The sequence below is a fragment of the Protomyctophum bolini genome, assembly GCF_963924005.1.
Source record: "Protomyctophum bolini genome assembly, chromosome: 13".
Classification (NCBI taxonomy): Eukaryota; Metazoa; Chordata; class Actinopteri; order Myctophiformes; family Myctophidae; genus Protomyctophum; species Protomyctophum bolini.
In genome coordinates, this window is record NC_137874.1 from 22,504,027 (window position 1) to 22,522,476 (window position 18,450).

At 41.4% G+C, this 18,450-nt stretch overlaps 1 protein-coding gene across 2 annotated transcripts in view; it reads right to left on the reverse strand.

Moving 5' to 3' along the window:
• The window catches only part of cadm1a (cell adhesion molecule 1a), a 313,887-nt gene that overhangs the window by 61,385 nt on the left and 234,052 nt on the right, over positions 1–18,450 (reverse strand). The window lies entirely within an intron of this gene.

Here is an 18,450-nt window from a genome sequence, read left to right on the forward strand (position 1 = left end):
ACTGTACTGGCACATCCGAAATCACCATATATACAGTACCTTTAATACAGTATGTGTTTGTGTGTTGCACACCCACCCACACACACACACACATAGTCACTTAAGGAAGTTGTTGCACCACTTAACAACTGTGACAACGGTTGTGAAGTGGTAGGATTGTGGGCGTGGAGAGTGGAGAGTGGAGACTATCTAACACTGCAAATGCATGCTGATGTCACACTCTGTTGACTTTGCCAACAGTTATAGGGCTGTTGGCAAAAAAATACATTTTCAATTGGATGCATTTATGTCGACAAGGGATAACGATCTTTAAAAACAAAAACGACCATTACAATGCTATGACAATAGAGCCCTCTGTGACAGACGGTCAGAGATCTGCACCTACCGATACTTCTGGGGAGATTTAAATGTATAAACCTACGCCCACTGCTGTGAAAACAATTTACAATTAAGCATTTGGCAGACGCTCTTAATCCAGAGCGATTTACAGTAAGCAAGGAAAACACAAAGCAATACACCAAATGCGTAGAAATAGTACTCAAGGATCATAGGTAAACTAAGGATCTATACATCAGTCTAAGCATGCAGTATAATATCTAAAAATCTATAATCTGTACATTGAAACTATACACACTATAGAACATTTCCAAAGAGCTACCTGAGGTCCTCCTGTTTAACTGCCAGGGTTATTATAGCATTTATAGCAGATAGTATTTATGTCACAATGAAACATGTGCACATTAGACTATGTCACAAAGGCAAACAATTCAAGCCTTAGACAATACAGGCATTTCAATATCAGTATTTACTGTAGGTATTTTGCTTAGGCATTCAAAATGGCTAAATATTTGATATACAGTAGGTTTGATGTAACTTCTAGTTGCAGTACTTAGTACCACATAGCTGTTTTCTTAGCACTCCATTTCCTCGACTACTTGCTACAGTACAGTAGAGTTCATGTTGCTTACGCTAAGCTCGTACAGTAGGTCACTCTGGATAAGAGCATCTGCTAAATACAAATTGTAATGCAGAGAGTCAAAAAAGTAACTTGAGATACAAATACATTCTGCAGAACAACTAAGCACATTATTATTCAGCTCTCTATATGAGGGCTTTGTCAGATAGTGTTTTGTGCATAACTAATATATGGTACTTGAGATTGAAATCAAAAGAGACAAAGGGAAATAATTCAAATGTGCTGCTTGTACAATGGTCTTTTCATGTGTCCCCCTTTGTTTTTTCTTTGTCTATATTCTATTTTAGTGGCTGATGTCCTAATTTGTTAAAACCATTACTATACCACAGCACTTGCATTGAATAAAGGCTTTATGTAACTTAGAACAACAAAGTAGCATAGCTTTTAGGCCATAATGGGCCTGGCTAACTGTGGCTACACACTGCATTCATTTACTTCTCATTTTGCTATTGCAGTGCTTGCTGGTTAACATAATAACTCATAGTGAATTTGGTCAGAGCAAGTGCACGTGTATGCGCACATGTTTGTGGGCAAAGCAGAACGAGAACCAGAAAGATCACAGGAGAGAGAGGGAGAAAGTTGTCGTTTCCCAGAGTGTCTGATTGCACCTCGTCTTGTCTGATTGTGTCGCCATGGATGTCTGAGAGTTTGATTGCAGATCTGTTTGTGTCATCGACTAGAAAGGCTTGATTTCTGAATAATGAAAGTGAACGTGGGTGTACCGTTATGAATTTAGCATAACCTCTAGCTGCCGTCATGCACTGCCAGCCCACACGGATGCTGAAGCAGAAGTTGAGCCACCCACGGAGTATGAAGTGACAGCCAGATGACAGCCTGGAGAAAGGTCAATGATAGGCTCACTTCCATGATCTGTCCACTCCCATGCTGTGGGATCCCGCTTGGAACAGGTTTTAGAAGTCAGTTTTAAGTGTCACACCACAGGAAACAACGGCAACCTTGTTATTAATATGCATCATGCGCAATCGGATTTGCATTAACCTGCTAAAACGACCAACTACATGAAATCACAATCCGGCCATGGACAGACAGGTCCAATTCCTGTTGAATGATTAGCTTTATTATTAATGTTTCCATTGGACTTTTGAGCATGGTAACCCTGTCTGAAATGTGTCTAATTCTAGAGTGTGCCCTACTTTGGCGAGACTTTTTGACTGACTCAAAAATAGGTGCCACAAATTGTGGGTCCGCCCGCACGTGCACACACACATGGACACACACACACACGCACACACACACGCGCGTGCTACTATTATCTTGTTTTATCATATATGACACATACATAGTCTGATACAACAGAGAAAGCTCCAATGTGTCCTTCCTGTTAAGGTGGAATTTCAATGTCGACCTGGAGGTCTCAATCAGACTCTTGTCAAAGCAATCTCCTACAGCTACTGTTATGCAGCTGGTTTACAATCCACAACCTGTTTCAGTGTCAGCCTATCCTGGTCTTTCAAAAAATGTGCACAGCACGCACGCACGCACGCACGCACGCACACACGCACACACGCACACACACACACACACTCACACACACACACACACACACACCATGACAGCTCCATTTGTACCACTCCAAAACAAATGCTGCAGGGTCCTGGCACAAAGGATATTTTGGAACACAACAACAACGTAGTAAGAAACTGAATGCATTACTTAACAGACACACGCAGGCACGCACGCACACACACACGCACACACACTCCTTGTCATTTCCTGTGCCGGTGTGTCGGCAAGTTCTGTCGACAAGTTGTCAAAAACACTTTGTGTAAGGATTGTTGTGAAAAATACACTAGGGAAAGTCAAAAATAGTATTGGTTTAATTGAAAAAGTAAGACTTTTTCATACCTTACTTGGTTGCTTGTATGTTTGTTTTTATGCTTTGTCTCATAATGTACCAATAATGTGCTTCACTGCCTGCCTGTTTCTTTTTTATGTTTTGTGTGACGACTCACGACTGCAGATGATTTAGCATCTTTGCTAATTCAGCTCTATTTAATTTACGTTGCATTTATTTGTAATGTTCATGAATATGCTTTGTCCCGTCAAAATAAACAAATGAAGTAAAGTAAATCTAAATGTAGTGTAGCTTTATCAACAAGATAGACTCCTGATAGAATCATATACAGATTAACAGACTAACACTAGACTCTAGAGCTACTGTACATGCTGCAGCTCTATCAGCCAGACTTACTGCTGCAGTAACACGCTCAACACAACGGTAACAGTCATTCAAGTTCAGAACACAATTGTGAGATAGGTCTGTAATTTTCTGAACACAGCACAGTTAATAGTCCGCACGCACGCACTCACAAACACACGCACGCATGCATGCACGCACCCACGCACGCACACACCATTTCAGTATCCAGAATAAACATAACTGCTTTCCTGTAATTAAATTGCACCTCTGCGTGTCTGGGTGTAATGTATGGTCTACAAAGCTCTCAAAATGTAATGGTGATTTTCTTGTCAAAATATATAAATATATTCATTTCCAAACCTAAATGTATTAGCCCTCTCATTTCCCCAGCCCTCTATTTTCTCCCATTGAGCCTTTTCATGAAGTTCAGGAACATTTATGAATCCTAGATATTAGTTGTCCAAACAATGTCTTCCTTCTGCAAACTGAAGGCCATTTCTATAAAGGCTTGCCGTTGTCACAGATTAACTGCCCAGGAGCTTTCAAATCATGGAATATTGCTGTGTCTTGACTGTTAACCAACTAAGTGGAGAATATTTTGAGTATCTTTTTTGCGTATTTTTGAGTATTTCTTGGAGTATTTTTGAGTACTTTGGGGATTTCTTTGACTTTTTGAGGACTAATTCAAGTGCCTATGGCACATTCTACCCGCACTCAGTACAGAGTGTGACATTTGCACATGTAAATTTCCATCATTTAAAATAATATACATGATTATGTTATAGAGCTAATGTACACCCGTAAAATGTCTGTTATCTGTTTGTTGTTGTCATTTATTGTTTATTCAATTTTCCCTCCTCTCCTCCTCTGCTGTCTCACAAAGGGCGGAGCTCAACCCAGATAAACACAGCCACAGAGTGCAGTGCACTGACTTGTTATTACAGTACGCACAATAAAAGTACAATACAAGCTAAATATAGGTGAATTATTAATGGACAGACGTTGACACCAAATGTCAAAACCAGGAGAACATATCAGCATTTCTTATAACGCCAACTGATATCAGTCATCGTGAGTACCGCTGACATCTATTATTCATTCACATTGACCCTCGTTGCTTGATGCTGGAGTGTGCAGCTATGTGAGGGGGGAAGTAAATAATGCTTGCATTCATGCAAGCATTAATGTGTGTGACAGACACTGTCCTGTTATTCAACACCCGTTAGTCCGACATACGTGGCCGGTTAAGGATACTTTAGGAGTTGCCGAGTTTGTAGAAGTGAATTGGTCAGAATTATATTTTTCAGAGGCAGGATTAGAAAGTTGTCCAGATAATTGTGAAAAAGGATTATGTATCTTGATAATGCTGACACATCTGTAAAACAGATTATGTTAATGGTTCATGTTTGTCCAACAAACTGTGAAAGATTACAACAATCAAATATAGAAATGTGTAGAAAATAAAAAGTATAGCAAGAGCCATAGTCATAACCACGGAGAGCTCCCTAGATTAGGAGATACGAGGGATTCTTTCTGCAGCGGTAAACAGGGAAGTGAACAGGACCGTGGACAAGCGAAGAGCATGGTGGCCTTGGAGGCCAACAAAAAAAAGGAGACAAATTCAGAATATTTTTCTTGTGTTTTCTTAACAATGAAAATGCGCTAGGACGTGTACACAACCCGTCGGTTGGATTAGTTATGACGTGCCCACACGTTGTACGGTCTGAACCAGTTAACAGTCAAGACACAGCAATATTCCATGATTTGAAAGCTCCTGGGCATTAATCTGTGACAACGGCAAGCCTTTATAGAAATGGCCTTCAGTTTGCAGAAGGAAGACATTGTTTGGACAACTAATATCTAGGATTCATAAATGTTCCTGAACTTCATGAAAAGGCTTAATGGGAGAAAATAGAGGGCTGGGGAAATGAGAAGGCTAAGAAATTAGGTTTGGAAATGAATATTTTGCGGATGTAATTATCTATTTTGACAAGAAAATCACCTTAAGATTTTGAGAACTTTGTAGACCATACATCACGCCCAGACACGCAGAGGTGCAATTTAATTATAGGAAAGCAGTTACGTTTATTCTGGATACTGCAATGGTGCGTGCGTGAGTGCGTGCGTGTGTGGTGCGTGTGTGAGGACTATTAACTGTGCTGTGTTCAGAAAATGACAGACCTATCTCACAATTGTGTTCTGAACTTGAATGACTGTTACCGTTGTGTTGAGCGTGTTAATGCAGCAGTAAGTCTGGCTGATAGAGCTGCAGCATGTACAGTAGATCTAGAGTCTAGTGTTAGTCTGTTAATCTGTATATGATTCTATCAGGAGTCTATCTTGTTGATAAAGCTACACTACATTTAGATTTACTTTACTTCATTTGTTTATTTTGAAGGGACAAAGCATATTCATGAATGCTATGCACCCCTGCTCGTAGTGTCTTTGGACTGGAACAATATTAGTATACTACTCATGGTATGAGTAAAAAATAATGTAGGATACTTTAGGAGTTGGTAACAGTTTGTAGAAGATTAGAAAGTTGGCCAGATAATTGTGTATCTTGATGATGCTGACACATCTGTAAAACAGATTATGTTGGTTCATGTTTGTCCAACAAACTGTGAAAGATTACAACAATCAAATATAAAAATGTGTAGAAAATGAAAAGTAGCAAGAGCCATATATTTGAGGATTAGAACATTGCAATCAATTTCTTCCACAGCATTGTCTTAGCAATACTATTAAAAAAATGCATAAATTAAATGTAATACAGTATGCCATAAAAGTTAATTTGGGTAATAGAATGTGACTGAAAGCTATCTGGAAGGCACATCCCAGCTCGGATCCAAAATACTTGACCTCAGCCCCTTCAAAGTGCACCAGATTGCTGCATTTAAGTATAACATTTTAAAACTGTTCCCCCAGGGGAAAGGAGAAAGTCATTTAAGTTTAAAATGTTAAAACTGTTCCCCCAGGGGAAAGGTGGAAGTCATTTAAGTTTAAAATGTTAAAACTGTTCCCCCAGGGGAAAGGTGAAAGTCATTTAAGTTTAAAATGTTAAAACTGTTCCCCCAGGGGAAAGGTGGAAGTCATTTAAGTTTAAAATGTTAAAACTGTTCCCCCAGGGGAAAGGTGAAAGTCACGCCAAATGTATTGAAAGGAGGTTCACGGGGTGCTCGGCCTGACACAGTGGTAAAGTCCCACCACCACCACAGAGGTCATTGGTATAATGCTCAGCCTGGTGACACAGTGGTAAAGTCCCACCACCACCACAGAGGTCATTGGTATAATGCTCAGCCTGGTGACACAGTGGTAAAGTCCCACCACCACCACAGAGGTCATTGGTTTAATGCTCAGCCTGGTGACACAGTGGTAAAGTCCCACCACCACAGAGGTCATTGGTTCAAATCCACCTTGGTGGTGCATCCGACGTTGACGACCGTCTGGCCCGTGTTCGTGGAGGGAAGCAGGGCGGAGATACTTGCCACTGCATGTAAACGTACAACCTCACAAACGCCACATTTTTTTATAAACTGCGCAATATATGCCCCTAATTGAACTAGTTACATCATGACAGGGTGTGGACATAACCCAAACATCTACCAAAGTGTCCTTGAACTTTCCAAAATAAAAAGGCAATTAAAGGATTCATAATGTACTTATTCTAAAAAGGTCAAACGCCACTTTCTGTATATTGGAATAACTTTCAACCTTTTCCACAAAGACTACTATTAATAATTGGGGACATAATAGATGATTGTGCATTAATGTCAAACTATTACAGTAGCTACAGTAGCAACTGGAGCTATCATACGGTATGGCTCTCATTTGGTGTAGCGTTCAAGTACAGCACATAACTGTAGCCTGAGCAGAGCACAGATAATGCAGTTTGGACACCCAAATAATGAATGGCTTCACCTTCAAACAACTTTATAAATCCCTCTTTTGGCAATTAACTTTGTGGCTTCGTTGTTTAATTAAGCCATATCTTATTTCTTAAAGTCATAAACATAATAAGAAATGTTGGAAAAGTTCCCTGTGCAAACACTTTTGATTCCAAACTACGTTTGTAACCTAGGGCATGTAACCTATTTCACAGAGTGACGACTTATTCGTCACTGTAATCTTTAATGCTATGGTGGGAATTACATTAGGATTAAGCCAAGGAATAAATATCAAAGCATGCTGTTGCATATTTCTGTGTGGTTGATAGTATGCATATATTAAACAATCTTTAAAGCTCCTGAGTAGGCAGATGTCAGCCATAGGCACATGGAAAGTACAACTACGCCTCCAGCCAACTATGCTTAGCGCAGCCGGACTGAGTCATTAGCGCGCCCCACCCACAAACACACACACACACACACACACACACACACACACACACACACACACACACACACACACACACACACACACACACACACACACACACACACACACACACACACACACACACACACACACACACACACACACACACACACACACACACACACACACACACACACACACACACACACACACACACGCGCAAACCATACTGGCTCTTCTGCCCAGAGGAGATTGAAAAGAAACAAGCAGAGCGGTAAACGGAGCAGGAGGGAGACTGCTGCTAGCAGTGGCGCTAATGACGAGGAAAACGGAGGGTCATGGGGGAGCCGGGGCTGGATGGTGTTTGTGTGGAGTCAAGAGTCAAGATCACACAAGTGGTGGGCTTTGGCTGTGTGTGTGTGTGTGTGTGTGTGTGTGTGTGTGTGTGTGTGTGTGTGTGTGTGTGTGTGTGTGTGTGTGTGACGTGTGTGTGTTTCGTTCAATCTGATTGTGTGTGTGTGTGTGTGTAGGGGGGGTGTCAGTCAAGTGATGAATGCATCAGTGAGGCAGCTGTGGTCTGAACTCACTCATCTGGAAAGCTCTCAGGAAGAGCGAACGTATAGATAGAAATTGTCAGTGGAATTGTGTTGCTATGGGAACAGCTTGGGTCCAAGTGAATTTCTTGTTAGCTACTGATATTTACTAAACATAGAATCCAATGGCTTGGAACGTGATTAGGGGCCAGGTGCACAGTTGTACACGAAAATAAAGCAGTACCTGTTTAGGAGTGATTAACCCAGCATTTATCATAACTTAATCTAAATCTTGAAGTTGTTCCTGGTACAGCACTGCTGTTCTAGCAGTGCTCGGTAAGAGTTTCTGCAGCACCACCACTGCACCGGGCATGGAAGTGCCGTTCTCAAACCAGGAGAGGGTGAGTACTACGGCAAAAAAAAAAACTGGCGGAGACGTGCCGCGCCGTCTGAAGCGGACTTGAGCCATGAGAGGCCCTGCCGAGCAAACGGCAAGCGAGTGGGTCGGCGAGCCGAATGTTCAGAATCCTAAAACTATCACATATTTGTAGGCATGCCACGTGGCGGGTACCCCGAAATATATGGTCAAATCCGTTCCCAGACGTCACCCGTTTGACGGCACGGAGTGTGAGAATTGTATTTGTTTATTTGTTAGGATCCTCATTAGCTGTGCCCTAAAGCAGGGGTAGGCAACCTTTGCAACATTGGCACCAAGGAGGGTGATTACTGGCACACTGGCATAAGTGTGAGAGAGAGGATTTTTGGTAAACTATAAAAAATAATTAATAATAAAAAATAAAATAAAACTAGTCAAATAAATAAAGTCCCTTACATGTGTATGTAAACTACATTGTGCACATAATTCTACGTTCATTAAAACTCTGAACTTTGACTGGGGAGGGAGTCTGCAGATAGGTGGGTTATTGCTAATGAGCATTATAACAATGTGAGAGAAAATATTTAAAAGGAAGGGAAAAGGTTATAGCATGCGTTGCAGCAGCAGCAGCACCACTGATGCACCGTGCATGCTGGCAGCACCACTGAAATGAGTTCAACTCTAATTTATGTATGTATTTAAATAACTGCTGCTGGCATTAACAATTGGAATAAAAAAGAATGCCTGGTAGAGGAGAGAGGGCTGTGCTTTTGCTTTTGAAAAACAAAAGTGTGTGTGTGTGTGTGTGTGTGTGTGTGTGTGTGTGTGTGTGTGTGTGTGTGTGTGTGTGTGTGTGTGTGTGTGTGTGTGTGTGTGTGTGTGTACGTGTGTGTGTGTGCGTGCGTGCGTGTCAGTGTCAGATAAGTGATGGAGGGAGTAATTTCACATGCTGATTTAGTTAGCAGGGGTGTTGTGTTATGGTTACAAAGTGAGGCTCTACTCCCACCAGAATAAAGGAAGCAATCTGTTGAAGTAATGGTATGCCACCCACCCACAAAGCTCCAGCCACACATAACGTCCTTCCACACCGGGAGTATGACCATTAGAAAATAAACTATCCGAAAATGTTTCACAGCAAACTATTAACACTTTAACTGCTACAGGTTCTAGCGGACCATGGCTTACTGGTGCTGAAGGCTTAACATGGGCTTTTTGAACTTTTTGGGGGGCCCACAGCGAGGGGCCTCTTATAGCGAGAATCACAATCGCATAAATAAAAAGAAAGCCCAACTTGTCCACTTCAATTTAAAAAAAAAATAATGATTCTACCATCTTCCATTCTGGAGATATTGACCTTTTTCTAACACCTGCTTTTGCCTGCACGCTGCTTGTGAAAAAAAACAACAGAGATATGGAGGCCTGAAGTTGACAGACATTTCAGTTCAGTTTTTTTAGTTCAAAAGACCGATATAAAATTGAGCACAAATAATATCCTATACAAACCATATACCGAATGAAAGCCCTGAATGTCTACTTTTAGGAGGAAAACAGTACACATTGTACACATATACAGTTTGTCACTAATTGGCTATTGAATGCAGCTTGCGCCCACCAGAGAACTTTAGAGAAGGCATGGACCCGAAGAACTATTATTCACAAAATAAGGCCTATAGCGACATGTACATACTATATACCGTATGAAACAGTAGACTCTCTGCTTTCATAAGAAAAATACCACCCAGAAAAATCACACCCCTGTGAAGTGAGCAGTGCAATTGCACTGCTCACTTCACAGGGGTGTGATTTTTATTATTATTACAGTATTAGTATTTTTCTTATGAAAGCAGAGAGTCGACTGTTTCATACGGTATATAGTATGTACATGTCGCTATAGGCCTTATTTTGTGAATAATAGTTATTCAGGCCCATGCCATCTCTAAAGTTCTCTGAAAAAGATAATTTTAGAGAGCATGGACCTAACAACTAAATATTCACAAAATAAGGCCTATAGCGACATGTACATACTATATACCGTATGAAACAGAATACTCTCTGCTTTCATAAGAAAAATACTAATACTGTAATAATAATAGAAATCACACCCCAGTGAAGTGAGCAGTGCAATGTTGCACTGCTCACTTCACAACATTGCACTGCTCACTTCACAGGGGTGTGATTTTTATTATTACGAGTAAGACGCGCGAACGCGGAAGGCGAACGCAGATCGTAAATTGCAATAACAATTAGAATAAATTACAGACATGATCTGCAGGGTGTCATAGTTAGTGCTTGGACCACGCCAGCTCCATATATGGTCACAAAAGACGCCATCACACTCATGTCACCATGACTCAGCCATAACCATATAAGGAGTCCCCAAAGCAGGACCACGCCATCACACTCATGTCACCATGACTCACAAATCACTCAGCTCCATATATGGGCACAAAAGGGCCAGGTCCACATATACAGTAAGCGGGACAGACAGACACACACACACACACACACACACACACAGACAGACAGACAGACAGACAGACGTGATCTGCTAGGTCTCATAGTAAGTGCTCATTGCATTCGCAATTACAGTATTAGTTTTTTTCTTATGAAAGCAGAGAGTCTTGATGCACATTATCTGATCATAAAACGGACTTGGAAACTTTCTTCAATCGTAGCCCCATATGTGCCCTCTCCCTACGCTCATTGAACTCATTCTGTGATTCGAGCTACAAACAATCGCAGTAACGGGGGGGGGGGGGGGGGCAACTAGGCTTTGAGGAAATGATCTTGCATAATCAACATTATTGTCGATTGTCGTGTGCCGCTCCAAACATGTCCAGACATACCACTAACCTCATCGATCCAGTCTCGCGTATCTATAAGGTGAGACGCGAGACTGGATCGGATTGTGTCTGGACATGTTTGGGAAAAAAAACAACAAGAAAAACAACGAGATGGATGCGGCAGCAGCAGAAGCAGCACGTCAACGTATTTGGAAGAAAAAAAACGAGAAAGCACCACCTGTCGTTGCAAGACAAACACCCGTATGTTGCTGATAGACAGATAATAATCGATCCGATTTTGTCCTGCCGTTCATTTTATCACATTAGGTGCAGGGCAGGCTGCTCGACGGTGAGTTTATAATAGCCTGTTGTAACGAGAAAGGGGGATGGATTGGATGGTTGGATGCGAGCAGCGCAGCAGCAGTACGGCTTGCGATCAGCGACCAACGTATCATGGCGGGCCCTCGATAATGATGTGCAATCTGTCCATGACTAACTCCACATGTGTCTGGCAAACGTTACGTTATGAAATCAAATGCCGATCGTTGCAGGTTTATATACGGGCAGAGAGCAAATCGCGTTGTATCTTGTTCCGAGAATGAGAGTGCAAGCCTTGCAGTTGAAAGCAGTGGGGACTCGGGAGTGGGGGGGGAACTGCCAATGCGATCCAAGAGGAAGAGACCCCCCCCCCACCATTCTCCCTCGGGAGAAACCATGTAGAAACAGGAGGGGAGGGGGAATCGAGTGTATTCACACAAACAAGAGCATTGTCCCATCCATTTTAGATCCCCTGACATCTGCGTTGGTCTATGCCGGACGGCCGTATCCATTACGTCGTACGTCCTCGCATAGACCAACCAATAGGCGGTGCCAGACGCTTCTCAGACCAACACCTCTTTTCAGCAGGGGGGGGTTTTAACTCTTTTTAGAGCCGATCGGTGTTACATTATGAGTTGTCCGGGCGCAAATATAGTTGAACTATAGTAATCAATAAAAAAACGTTTTTTGGACCATAAAACGTATAAAAACGTTATGCGCTTCTTAGGGGTGGCTATAATAAAACGTTTAAAAACGCTTTCAGCATTCTATGAGTTAATTTGGTGATGCCTCATTCATACAGGTTGAAGGCATTATTCGCCATATAAAATCAACCTAGTTTCGAAAAAATTATTACGTTGTTTTATTATTATTTATTACAGTAATACAGTATGTGCATTCTGTGTAGATGTATTTATGACACAAACAGTAGATTAATGCAAATTATAATAAGGGCCTTTCTCGGCCCCACCCTTCTCCCATTGTTTATATTGTGTTTAGTTTCCAAGATGGCCACAGCACCAGGAGGGGGTGGGGCGGAGGTGAGTGGGTGGGGTCGACATATGCTCTTACTGGGCTGCATTCACAAATTTGCGTTTGTCTTGTGTCTGTTTAATGGCAATTTAGAAACCGTCTTCCAGTGATATCATCATTAGGCAGATGTATTTAAAAAATAAAAAAATAAATGTTTAGATTTTCATTATCGTGAGAACGATGGCTTCCATTTTCGCATTGCAACTTTTCAGGACTAGTAAACCTGCAGTTTCTATTAGCTTGTATTCCCCATCGATGATGTCACTGGAAGATGGTTTCTGAACTGCCCACAGCCCTCCCATGGGACACAGACAGTAGAAAAAAATTTGTGCCATTTTTTCATGATTATTTGTGAGGACCTACTATATGAAGATAGGTTGAAAAAGTGGTGAAATCTAGGTCTCGAAAAATCTTTTAAATCAGCTCTCTTAAAAAAGTTTTGTATTTGGCCACCGACCCTCGTCTCAAAATATTTTATTCCAGGGACCACCAGAATATTTTGAGTTAAAAACTTTTTCTTTAAAAATGTATATATATATTCAAATATATTTTTGTGTTTAGCTCAAATCTAAAACGAGGTTTGGAAACACTGCGGTCCAAAAAATATTTAACCAAATATATCAAAATATTGTTTGAATTGAATTAATCGAACTTCAACAAGACACAAACCGAAGCTAAAAGAAAAAGTAAAATGCAATGCAATCTTTTTTTCTCAGCTAAGAGACAGAAAAAGTGTAATTTAGACACCTGGTAAATGGTAATGCATCTATACAAACATTTACAATATTCCTCAAAGGAGTTAATGAATTTATGGAATTGTTGTTGTTTTTTAGAAAAAAATGCATCGTCATCCTGAAGCAAAATGCTCACCATTTCCATTATAAAGAACCACATTGTTGCCTTCACCTTTTATACCTCTTGGTATTGTTAAATCATTGATTTGGCTGTGTGAAACTATGTACCAGGACTAGATCTGTAGTAGTTTTAATAGTCTTGTTTAGTGATGTTGTAGTTCCGCAGCAGCAGTCTACTAAACAGACATGTTGCAGACTCACATTTCGGCATGCAGGCCTTCTCCAGTGTTAGTATTTATTTAGTATGGAAATACTAACAGTGGCTAAGGCCTGCGCGATGAAACGTGTCTGTTTGGTAGACTTAGATTTATTATTAAACAAGACTCCTAAGACTACACTACAGACAGTGTGGATTGTATATTCCATTCTATGTGCAGTATTATCTGAATATGCACCCAATATATTTCTGAACTTTTCCAGACCTTGCTCCATAATGCAGGCAACGCACCCATTTAAATATATAACGGCATTAATTAATAGGAAAAGGTAACTAGTTATTACTTTATTAGTTACCGCAAAAGGTAGTTGCATTATGCAACGTCTTGCGTTAGTAACGCATTAGTTGCAACACTGGTTATTATGTCTACAGCTGCAGCTACCCATAATATGGGTAGCTCCTCATATTATGAGGAGACGTAGTTCACTCAAAAAATTACTTATTTTCTATGAATTACCCAAGAATTTAGTTATTTTGTTTTTGTCACATTTCTAAGCCAATAATTGGCTCTGTCTCATACTGAGTCTGCTATGAACCGATGACCCGGTCATCAAATTATTGGCTCAGGAACGCGACAAAAGGAAAAAGATCTCCATTGAAAATTAAATGCTGGAATGATACAGGAAGAAAGATGTGAGCGTTCTAGAAATGTCTCTAACATGAGAGTGGATGGGAGTTTTTGCGACCATGCAAATGAGTAAGTATTTTAGTATCCCCCCAAAGTGTAAAAATATGTTTTAAATAGATTCCAGGCCCTGCACACATGCACGCATTTTGGTCACTTTGCATCAAGTGATGCGTTGTGTAATGCAAATGGTAACTTGAGGAAGATTTTCTGTAAAAATCAATGTTCAAAATGCAAGCATGATGATCATTTTGAGGCTACGAGCGAGTGAAGCATAAAATGAGGAGTAGAAGAAAGTTTCAGAGAACAACCCCCGCTGGGCAGACAGAACTTTTATCAGGGAGATCAGTGGATGGTGCTTGATTTAAACTCTAGTCCCCCGATCTGCACACAGCCCAAAAGGGTCTGATGATGCAGGGGAATTCCAGAAGCCAGACATGAAGACCAAATCAACTTTACTAGTCTAATTTAGTCAAGTAGAGCAAAGGATGTGAAAACCACTGGAGCAGTTAGTGTCGAGGCTCAGATCCACAGTCCATTCATGTTTACTCCACTTTGGTGGGGAATTTAAACTGTCCGTCTCAGACAGCAAAGAGCGACAGCATCATGATACAGTATCTTGAATTGAATAAACTGTGGTGTAGATGCTTGAGCGAAACTAACAGAGCAGGGATGTTGAGACAATTGAGACAAAGAAATACTGTGGACAAACAGTTAGTAGGCAGCACACAAAAAAAGGCTAATGCTGAGAGGCAGCCTCTCTATGAAGACGAGACGGCAGATTAAATGCAAGACTAAAGAAAGGGTGTGAGGGATGGCAAAAAAAACAGGAGAAGTGGGGAGGGCTTACCTGGGAATTGGGCGACTCCTGTGTCAGAGAAGGAGGAGGAGGAAAAAGAGGAGAGGGGAGGTAGGAAGGGCAGAAGGAGAGAAAAGGAAAAAGTGATTAGCATTCAAAGCAGTCAGTGTAGACCATTGCATTGCAGTGCTCACCAGAACAGCGCAGTGAAGCAAATGCAACAAGACATTCCCGTCTCCCAGGAGGAAAATAGCTCCTTTTTCTTTTGTTTGTTGGCTTAAGCAATTTAAGTCTTGTGGCTGTCTAGCTCATTTGTCATGGGGGGATATTGAAGGCAGATGAAAACATGGATCCATTTACAAGAAGTTGCAAATAAATAAAAAAAAGCATCTTCTTGAATATTTGCCAAATATTTTGGTCAGAAGTGATGTTTGGAGGATAAAATGTCTCTGTCCTCATTTGTCACTCAAACCAGCAACAGTGCATCTTTCCAGCAACAAATCTATTGGGTAAAAGCATGTCACCATGACAATAGAGCACCGAAGTCTGACATCAATATATCGGCAGAGGGCGCCAAGTCCACAGGTTCATGTACTTTTTATTTGCATTGTAATCCCCATATGGGGATTTTAGATCGCCTCATATAAGAACTGTGATTGAAAAATAAATAAAATCATCCCGGCCGTTTCACTCATTATGGATATGAAGAATCAACTGACTGTGAGAAAACGCTAATTATAGCTAATATGCTGAATTAGTTACATTTTCACTACAAACAGACTATCAAATATGAGGGACAGACTGTCATAACTCATAATTGATACAGAGACACCTCCCCGACAATATTGTCGAGACAGTTTGTTTATTTTTGGACCAAAGTTCTTATATGAGACTGTTTTAAGATGACCAGTGTTATTCTCCATAGACTGAAAAACGTCCATGAACCAGGGGCTGAGCGAGTGACATCAGGCGCTCTATACTGAACTAAAAGCACCTGTTGGCATGTTTCACATGCAAATGAGCAACTTTCTCCCTAAAGGTCTTGGTATGCAGAGGGACGGGAGTAGGCCTACAAGGAACAGACTAACACTGCGTAAGGATCCAATCAGCATCCATGCATGAGTAAGATTAACCATAGACATAAATCCTCATTCGCCCTGCAGTGCAATGGAGCAACATGTATCTTATGGAGGAGTTCAATATGGCAGAGGCACGCTGCCACTCAAAGTGACTATACTGGCCAATCACAGCACATCTTTTTTGGGACTCTGAGTGGCAGCATATTGGAAACAAAAATGGCAGCCAGCAGAAAGAAAAATGCCAGCCACCATACGACACACATGCCCCAGAGTCGGAAGAGTCTATGAGATGAAACTCCACTCACTTAAAAAACGTCTCCGTAACAGGAAACAATACGCAGTTAACCCGTTATCAACCTCCCCTCTGCATGGCTTCGCTTATGCCCTGCTTATGCAGTACGCAAGTCAATTCAAAGACGGCAAAGAATAACCACACATGTACTGGCCCCTCGGGGGCTGCTGGAAGCCTTTACTACGTATCCCTCCCTTCTTCCATCAGGGCCCTCCCTTCCCATCTGCCTCCAGAGGTGAGGTTAAATGACAAGGACTGGGGAGATGCATTAAACATGATTCATTTACAGTGAATGCAATGTGCCGGACCACTCTATAATTAACCAGGGCTTCACCAGGGCCTGAGCTGCATTTAATGAAGGTCTTCACTACCCTCTGACGTCTCTCTTTACATCTGAGACGCAGCCAAGGAGTGCAGTAGCTCAATGTACTGTAACCCACCCGCTCACTGTTTTCTATTCTTGGCTCACCCAGGCCGCTTTTCTCTCTTGCACACTCTTGTAGGACCACATTCACAATTCACATGCCAATAAAAAAATATGTAAATATATTTATAAATGAAATACTGAATGTTTAACAGCCAAGATTCGAACTCGATTGTGTCTCTGCAAGAAAGTCCAATATCTTAACCACTAGACCAAAGGGATATCCCTATGGATCAGGTGAGATTAAAGACTTTTAATTCATCAGGCTGAGCCTGTGAGGAACTCTACTACACTCACCCCCCTTTTGACCTCCTCCTATGGGGAAACCTGGTCCGGGTCACAGCAACAATGTAACGGCCAGGATTCAAACTCGGGTCTCCCACCTTTAAGTCCAATATCTTAACCACTAGACCAAAGGGATATATCCCTATGGACCGGAGGAGATAATAGACTTTTACTTCATCGGGCTATGAGGCTGTGAGTAACTCTTACATATGCATACATAGAACTTATCTTGAGACAACCACTCCAGCCTGTGCTGGCTGGAGTGGTAAAGTCCCCGGGCTTGGACGTGGATATATAGCCTAGTGGAGGCCACAGTGATTTGATTTGAGTATAGCGGTACAATCCTGAAGCCGTTCAGAATGTGTGCACAATGTGGACTATTTTGCAAAAGCCTGTAACAACAGACCAACCACTTATAGTGTAACAACTAGAATATGATATTGCAAACTACATTTTCCTTTTGCTTTTTTATAAGCAGGGGGGGGGGGGCTCAAGCCCAGGGCCACCCACCATGCTTAAAGTGTTATAATATTTTCATTGCTCTGCATTGGGTAAGGGAGGTTTGACACAAATCGCTTGACTTAGGCTGCATGAGCTAACTATAGCAAACTATATCTCACACTACAATTTCCGACCACACACACACGCACTTCTGTCCTCAATTGTAACTCATGGGTAATGGCCTGGAACATAGATTAGACATCTATCAAAGCGAGAGGACATGACCTTGATGGATGCATATGCTGACAACTCTAATGTACACACGCACACACACACACACACACACACACACACACACACACACACACACACACACACACACACACACACACACACACACACACACACACACACACAGTATACAGCCTTGTATATATTGTATATATATATGTACTTGTAACAAACAATTCTAACCCGTAGTCCGAATTTAAGTATAGCAAGCAATAAAGTGTTGATTCAATCTGTGATCAGCTACCTAAGGGCCATGAAATTGGACATGACGAGTGAGGTACATTAAAAGCGTATTAACAATACTACCAATCCTATTGTCTTGCTTTTATGAAATGGGCAGAGCAGTAAATCAACTGTGGAGAAACGGACACTATATGAATTGTTAGACACAGCTGCTATGTTCTGGTTCCAAACAATGCTGTCATCAAAATGTGTTACCTTATTAACAGTTTATGATGAAACATCTACAGTACAGCTGCCTGGTTTATCTTATATGCACCAAGTCTCTCTCTGTGTGTGTGTGTGTGTGTGTGTGTGTGTGTGTGTGTGTGTGTGTGTGTGTGTGTGTGTGTGTGTGTGTGTGTGTGCGCGCGCATGTGCACGTGCACGTGCGTGTGTGTATGTGTGTGTGTGTACATCTGAAATCC